The sequence below is a fragment of the Phycodurus eques genome, chromosome 11 (assembly GCF_024500275.1).
Source record: "Phycodurus eques isolate BA_2022a chromosome 11, UOR_Pequ_1.1, whole genome shotgun sequence".
Lineage (NCBI taxonomy): Eukaryota > Metazoa > Chordata > Actinopteri > Syngnathiformes > Syngnathidae > Phycodurus > Phycodurus eques.
In genome coordinates this window covers 10,047,252-10,056,470 of record NC_084535.1, presented here as the reverse complement: position 1 = coordinate 10,056,470, position 9,219 = coordinate 10,047,252, and positions in this window count along the sequence as shown.

Sequence of the window (9,219 nt, the reverse complement as noted above, 5' to 3'; positions counted from 1 at the left end):
GTGCGAACCAGTCGTCCACTGTTTCGCCGTTTTGTTTTGAAATTTACATTAATATTTTATTAATTATATTGATTATTTATCTATCTATATATCTATCTATCTAATCTAATCTAATATAATCTACACACACAAGCACGGTGGACGACTGGTTAGCACATCTGCTTATCAGTTCCCGTGGACCCGGGTTCAAATCTGTCCTCGCCTGTGTGGAGTTTGCATGTTTTGCTTGTGTGGGTTTTTTCCAGGTACTCTGGTTTTCTCCCATATCCCAAAAACATGCACTGCATGTTCCACAAATGCTGGGACAGGGGCAACAGAAAGACTGGGAAAGTTAAGAAATGCTCAGAAAACACCTGTTTGGAACATTCCACAGGTTAATTGAAAACAGGTGAGTGCCATGATTGGGTATAAAAGGAGCAACCCCGAAAGGCTCAGTTGTTCACAACCAAGGATGGGATGAGGTTAATTACTTTGTGAACAACCGGTTGAGCAAATAGTCCAACAGTTTAAGAATGGTTATCAATGTACAGTTGCATGGAATTCAGGGATTTCATCATCTGCAGTCCATCATATCATCCTTGCTGCATTTGCATCATTGCACATACCCAAAACTAAGTATTTTAAACTTTTTTTTTGTCTTATTTTATTTTATCTTCTTTTCTCAGGACTTTATTGAGCTAATTTGTTGACCTCAAGTTTTGTATTTTGTGCCTTAATGTGTGTAAATGTGTGGCACAAAAGGGGGCATGACAATGCAATCCTTGAATCCTTAAATGATAAAAATGCTCAGGGGGGCAGATTAAAGAACAGAGCAGTCAATGTTTGGCCAAGGACTATAATTTGCCCGCCCCTGTTCAAAGATCCTCATTTATTGTTGGAATCCATTGTAGTAAGCTTCTTGTATTGGATCTCATTGTGCAGGTATACTTAATGGTGTGGCCGGTGTCTGTGTATAGCTAAATCATCGTTCCCTTAATGCACGTGTAAATGTTTCATGGTGTTACATTATTTAGATCATAGTATATACCATTTTCTATTTCAGTCGGCCTGCAATACTTAGAAGATAAATAAGATCCCTCATTCAAGAGTCATCCAAGCTATTCTTAGCCCACCAGGAAGGTATAAGTGTCTCTCTCTGCATGGGCAAGATGACTGACTGACAGACAACAAGTGCACATAAAATAATGTTTCGCTTGCTGCAACATTAGAATAACACTCCCCCCTCGTTGTCATAAATATTCACTTATGTGATGCTCAGATGACTGACTGACACTCATCACTGTACGGTGATCATTGAAGTGGATCATCATGTTGGTGCCTGTGTGTCTTGAATGATATGTTTGCAAAACCAGCAAAGCCTAAGCTCTCAAAAGCTGATGGCATAAAGTCTTTCCGAATGGTATTTGGAACAAAATTGATTTGAGTTTTACACTTTAAATGGGTCACTCTGACTCACATCATAACAGAAGGTTTAACAAAAAACAAAAAACAAAATATTATTATTATTATAAATATTATTTTTTCCATTTTGAATTTTGGAATGTATTGTCATGTACATGAAAGGCTATGGGTCGTACTGGACCATTTAAAGTTTGAACTCTAGAAAAAAAAATTGCAATCAAACTTCTGCTAGCCTTATTCTTTCTTCAGTTTACTTCATATACAGTATGTTTTTACATATTGTTGTGTGTTCATTTTAATTGTATTTTGGATGGTTAAACGTGCAGCATTGACCCATGAACATTTTTAGGAACAATTCTAACAGAAGGGTTAAATTATTAAATCCAGTTAGTCTTAATGAATAAACATTGTCTATTACTGTGCACAGTAATTAGTCCCACATAACTTTGTTTCCCCTGGGAAAATATGATACAATGGTATGATTTAAAAATAATAATAATAAAAAATAGTAATAAAGTGGCCACCTTCAATGTGCAGCAGCGTAATGGTGGCATTCATCTAATAAAATGAGTTTATTGAACTACAAGTGGCCTCAGTCGGTTAGCATCGAGTCAATGCTATCCAATTGTAGTTCAAGGAGTAATTGAAAATGATTACATTTCAGCAATTTTTTTTATCTAGAATAGGGAGTGCAGGCCATCCATGAACCAAACTTGTGCGTTTTAGTCATAAACAGTCTACTTGAATGGGTATAATCCCAGCTACTATTGCACTATTATTATAAGTAAATACTGTATGCTCTGGTTGTTGTGCTGTTTAGTTGTCGTGTGAAGAAGTAGGCTACAAAATGGCTGTGGGAGACAGTGGGAGCGCGATCAGTTTTCTTAATGATGTTTCTCTAAAACAGTTGAGTGGATCAACAGAGAGTCAAGTGCTGCTTCTTTGTTTATCATGCATTCTGTGTGTGTGAAGGAGGAGGAACACGCAGTCGTGAGTCTCCCCTTCCTCTCGGCCTAATCACCGAGCAATCATGCCTCACCTTGCCCTTTCGCTCTTCAAGCACAAGAGCTCTTGAAAAGCTGATTTCCTGCCTCCTTGGAGGGCGCGCATTGCTTTTGTCTACGGAGGAGACGGGTCAAAACAATAATTGTTGGCAAATTGTTCCCGGAACCGTACGACGCTCATTTGATTTGCATCTCATTTTTTTCCTGTATGTTTTTGTTGCTCTCTTTGAAGCCTCTTTTAACAAGGTGTGTGTGTGTGTGTGTCTGTGCGCAATCTGTTTCTTGGTTATGTGCTTGGAAAAGAAAGAGAGACAGAGAGAGCGAGCGGTAGCATACATATTAATTAATACATGTTATGTGAAGGGGCAAGCTGCTCCCTGTTCTTAATGGGATTAGAGTCATTAACCAACTGTTTACTGAATGCAAGATGCTCTCTCTCTCTCTCTCTCTCTCTCTCTCTCTCTCTCTCTCTCTCTCGCTCTGCTTTGTCTCTACGGTTCTCGCTCTATCTTTTTCTCTGATCCCTAATCAACGGGATGGCCTAGAAGTGCCTCGGGGGTGAATATGAATGAGTGCAGCTGCCCAGTGCGGATTACTACCCCACTTTGCAGGCAGACGCATACAACTGCATAAACAAAATAGACGACTGTATTTATTTACACGTTTGGCCAATTCTCGCTGATACATGCATGCTCATCTGACACTGCTGCAAGATCTAATCAGAATAAATGAGCTATAGCATCCAGGTGGCTTTCTTTATGTATTTTTTTGTTTTTGTTCGAGAAAATGAAACTGGCAGTCAATTTCTGTCATATCAATCCATTCTGGAGCAATCAGTAAATAACTTCTTTAAACTCCTTTTAAATCGATTATGCACCATGTCTTGGAGTGACATCAGCGATGGAACTGGAGACTAAATTTGTTGCATAGCCAAAGTGGACAATAGGAATGTACTATAATTTAAGTAGCAGTATTCACTCATATTTTACATATTGTCACTGTCGGGCGGAATCCCCCCCACCTCCAAAATGACAACTTTTCAGGAAATAAAAAATGTTTTTTTAAAAATACGTCTTGCTTGAGTTTCCAAACTGCATTGTTAAACCTGGTATTATAATTCATATTGATATCATATACCATTGCACAATCGTAATAACACATCAACACACCAAAATTGTGTTCAATCGCTAATTTAATATACTAAAAAACGCTGTCCTTGATTGAAATGGCACAAATACAACGCTGGGCACCAGCCACACTCATCACAAGCTTCTCTCAGCCAAGCTATAATATACTGTTGCACACTCACAACACAACAGCATCTCAAAATTGTGTTCAATCGATAATTTAACATCCATCCATCCATTTTTTCTGAGCCGTTTACCCTCACAGGAGGTGGGGTACATCCTGAACTGGTATCCAGGCAATCGCAGGGCACATAGAAACAAACAACCATTCGCACTCACATTCACACCTACGGGTGATTTAGAGTCGTCAATTAACCTACCATGCATGTTTTTGGGATGTGGGAGGAAACCCGAGTACCCGGAGAAAACCCACGCAGGCACGGGGAGAACATGCAAACTTCACACAGGCGGGGCCGGGGATTGAATCCCGCTCCTCAGAACTGTGAGGCAGACACTCTAACCAGTCGTTCACAGTGCCGCCTGTAAAACTAAATGCACAACAAAAATAATTACTCACATTCAATATGTAAATAGCTAAATCTGAGTGGGCCAAAAGCTGGCTGAAAATCAAATGCTGTATGTCATCAGAAAACAAGCCTAAAATTGCAGGGATTTTTCAATTTCAAGTCCAGAACTACGGAATAAGTGCCAGTGTTCATAGCATTCGAGAGGTCCCCAACAGATGTACTGCAAATGTAATTCTGTGTTTAATATTTCTTCCCTCAAATAGCTAACCTATCACCTTACCCACCTACATACAGTACTTTCCTACCTAGTACGTACCTACCTACCTACCAGCACTTCTGCAGTGGAGTAACTAAATACCGTCAGCCACTGTTAGAGGAATTACGCTAATTGAACCATCCCCAACTTTGTCTGCCATATATAGTGATGCTTAATTTTTGGGGTTTATCTGATTGTCTGCTTCTCCCTTCAGAATTTCACCATGGCAGCATGCAGTGTCCTTAAGCCATACTATCATACCCAACCCCATGCAGGTTTAAGTGCATTACACTGCTGCTACTAAATACGCCGCCATACAGAGGTCGCCCTGAGTTGGTAAATAAATAGTCCTGGTTTATTGCGCCCCCCGTGCTGGGGTCAGAGGGTGACTGGTTGCTGGGAACAGCGGGGTCACACTACCACCTAGTTGCAGAGAGCAGTACTGCTACTTGGTTCTTGCTAAACGTGGAGTGTATATAGCATTCTAGTAATAGAGCAGGGGTGGGCAAACGTTTGTGTTCAAGGGTCACACAAAAAATAAGTATGTAAGATATTGAATATTTTTTTATTTTAATAAAATTATTAATTTTGTTGCTTTTTAAACAATTAAACGTCTTATTATTAATAAATAAGGATTTTTTTTTGGGGGGGGGGGGGGGGTTCCATGTAAGTTGTTACATTTCCAAGGATCAGTTGTCCATCCACCGTACTGTATGGTGGCAATAACTCAATTCACTTAACAACATGCAGCAGAAGTTTATAAAATAGGATTAGTGAGCATTTTTTTTTTTTTTTATAAACTACTCCCAGTTTAAGTATACTGTCAAACTAAACAAAGAGAATTACACATTGTTTCTTCATAACAGCCACATAGCCTTTAAGACCGCTGGCTTCAACCACTAACCATTAAATTGAAGCAAAAACGGTTTAATTCTTTCCATTCGATTTGAATGTCATTACTGTTGCATGTTTTAATAAAGTGCAATATTATAAAGTGATTTTTTTTCCTCATTAAAATATATATTATAAAATCCTTTGGTGCACGGTGGCCGACTGGTTAGAGCGTCAGCCTCACAGTTCTGAGGAACGGGGTTCAATCCCTGCCCCCGCCTGTGTGGAGTTTGCATGTTCACTCCGGCTTGCTCCCACATCCCAAAAACATGCATTGTAGGTTAATTGAAAAACTCTAAATTGCCCATAGGTGTGACTGTGAGTGTGAATGGTTGTTTGTTTGTATGTGCCCTGCAATTGGCTGGCAACTAGTTCAGGGTGTACCCCACCTCCTGCCCGATGATAGCTGGGATAGGCTCCAGCACGCCTGCGACCCTAGTGAGGAGAAGCGGCTCAGAAAATGGATGGATGAATGGAAAATCCTTTGGTTATTTTTGGAAATGCTGGAACAGATTGATGACATTTACATTCATTTTCATGGGGATAGATAAATTGAGAAACGTAGGCCTGCAGTGTTTTGAGTTACAGGCGTGGTCACGGAACAAATTTAACTCTTATCTCATGATACCACTGTACATATTAATAATTGGGGCACCTTTTGATGACAGATCAAAATAATTATGAGCCACATGCTGCTTCACCATGTCTAAAGACATGTTTTCTTGTTTTCTGATCACATGTTGCTGCTGTTTCTGAAAATTTCCATGACAGCATCTTTGAAGTTATCCATACATTTAACTCTTTCACTTTACCAAGTAGCCTATAATGTTTTTATTTTGCATCCAAAGTCGAAGAGGGACACAAGCTGTATTCTGCATAACCTCTTGTGACAAGAACAACCTGAATGGCTAGTCAGATGGCAATAAAGGGCATCGATTGACTGACTGCCTGAGCCCTCCAGGCCAAGGTGACCCGGGGAATACAACGAGTACAGTACTGTACAAGCAGTCGGTCCCCAAACGATATCGAGAGAAACACTTCATCCGGAACAAATCATTTAACAAAGCAAGGACGTTCTTCTCCTTAAGCAGGCATAGAGAAGGCCACCTTGTCTTCCTCCTCATCCTCATCCTTGTGGTCTTGCTCTGGCCGCTCAAGCCTGAGCTGGCGGCGTCTTGTCGATTGTAGTCCAGGGAAAATGTTTGTTTTGCTTGGTAATGATGTTCTCCAAATGGAAGTTTCAAGAGGGAGCGCCCATTGTTTTGCCTTATTAGTCCTTCAAAGTTGATGGTAAATACGTACTGATCAGGTCAAAACTAGTCTATCTACCTACCTACAGAACCACCTATGACCCGGGCTACCTACCTTCCTCCCAACCCACCAATGTAGCTACACACCTACCTACTGACCCACCAACAGTACAAACTGTAGCTACCAAGCGACGCTTCGGCATATCTACAGATCGACCACCCTTCCTACTGACCCGCTGACCGAGCCACCTAACTTCCTAGCTAACTAGCTACCTACCTATCTATACTGATGGACAAATGTGTCTGCAGAGGAATGACATGAAATCCTCCATGTTTTTTATGTATTATGATTTAGCAATTCAGTCAGTTTATTGAAGATAAATTATGAATGTGAAGCATAACTTCACATTCAACCAAGTGTGTGTGTGTGTGTGTGTGTTTTGTGGCATGAACCCAGTACACTGTGATCTAACTGCAGCTGACAGGCAGGTTTGAGGTCTCTCTCCAGGGTCCTGTGTGTGTGTGTGTGTGTGTGTGTGTGTGCGTGCACGTGCGTGCCTAATTAGAAGCTCAGTTTGAAAGGCAGCAGGTATCCTTTAGGTGCTCGTGTGTATATGTAAAGTCGTACTCTCTGTCATATAAAGAACTAAACAAGCACCCGGTCATGGTTGTTTTGCCTCTCTACATATAACATGAGTCCAATATGTGGCCTCGTCACTTATTAATACCTCAGCCACTTCCAGGGGCTGTGCCAATCTGATGGAGACCCGCTGACCTGAAGGAAACAAGTAAGAAAGAACAGAACAGTTTGATGATGCGTCCAGTGGTTTTAGATTTGGACAGAAAGTGAGCAAACATTAAAAATGAGTCATTATGTCAAATTACAGGGATTCTACCTCCCTACCGACCAACCTACCAACATATTGACCAATGTACCTAATTACAGTTGAAACTAGATATTCAGAATCAGAATCATCTTTATTTGCCAAGTATGTCCAAAACACACAAGGAATTTGTCTCCGGTAGTTGGAGCCGCTCTAGTACAACAAACAGTCAATTTACAGAACACTTTGGGGACATAAAGACATTGACAAAAAACAATTGTGCAAAAAGATGCAGAGTCCTCTAGCACTTAGAACAGTTCCAACGACTAATATTGCAATAGTCCGGTGCAATGACCATTGTGCAAAGGGCGCTGAGACTTCAAGGAGTGTATGCGGTTTAAAGTGACGAGTAGTGCGATCATCTGGGACAATGTTGGTTGTGCAAATGTTACAGATACTCCTCAATCAGTGTGTTACATATACAGTGCAGTATTACATAAAAAGACACTTTTTCTTTGTTTTTTTTTGTCTCACATGAAATCAGACTAACCCGTTCCTGTTTTAGGTCAATTCAAATTACCAAAATGATTTCTATTTGCTAAATTCCAGAATATTGAGAGGAATTTTTAGGAGGCAATTTTTCATTACTTTCTTCAAGGTCAGATGTTTACATAAAGTAAGATTACTATGCCTTTTACAAACTCAAATGATGATGTAATTTCTTTGAAAGCATCTGAGTTAATTAGAGTGACACCTGTGGATGTATTTGAATTTGGCAAACCAGAAACACACTGGGTCTTTGTGTAACAACATGGGGAAAGTCAAAAGGAATCAGCCAAGATATCAGGAAGAGAATTGTGGACTTGCACAAATCTGCTTCATCCTTGGGTCCCATTTCCAGATTCCTGAAGGTGCCACGTTCATCTGTTCAAACAATTTTACGCAAGTAACACCATTGGATTGTCTAACTATCATACCGCTCAGGAAGGAGACAGGTTCTGTGTCCCAGAGATGAACGTGCTTTGGTCCCCAATGTGCATATAAACCCAAGAACAAAAGAAAAAGACCTTGTGAAGATGCTTGCTCAAGTTGCTCGTTATCCACAGTGAATCAAGTACTGTACCGACATTGGCTAAAAGGCCACTCTGCCAAGAAGAAGCCATTACTCCAAAGGAAAGATAAAAAGACAGGTTACAGTTTGCAAATGTGCACGGGGACAAAGACGTTAATTTTGGGAGATATGTATTGTGGTCTGAAATCTAAAATAGAACCGTCTGTCTGTGAGCATTGTTACGTTTGGAGGGAAAAGAGGGAAGCTTGCAAGACTGAGAACACCATCCCAACTTTGAAATACAAGGGTGGCAACATCATGATTTGGTGTTGTTTTGCAACACCTGAGGCTGGTGCACTTCATGAAATAGACTGCATCATGAGGAAAGAACATTATGTGGAAATTCTGAAGCAACATCTGAAGACATTAGCCAGGAAGTTAAAGCTTGGGTGCAAATGGGTCTTCCAAATGGACAATGACCCCAAGCCCACACTACCAAACTGGTTACAAAGTGGCTTAAGGATAACAAAGTCAATGTTTTTGAGTGGCCATCACACAGCCCTGATCTCAATCCTATCAAAATTTTAGGGGCAGACCTGAAAAGATGTGCGGCCTACAAACTTTTCTCAGTCACACCAATTCTGTCAGGAAGAAAGGTCCAAAATTCCTGCCAACTATTATGAAAAGGTTGTGGAAGTATATCCAAAACGTTTGACCCAAGTCATACAGTTTAAAGGCAATGGTACCAAATACTAATGAAATGTATGTAAACCTATGACGAGAAGGTAATTAAAAGTTGTCACCAAAAACAAAAAATATGAGTGACCTAATTCCTTGCATGCGGAATGGCTATTTGTCCCAATACTTTTGTACATATACAAAATAACT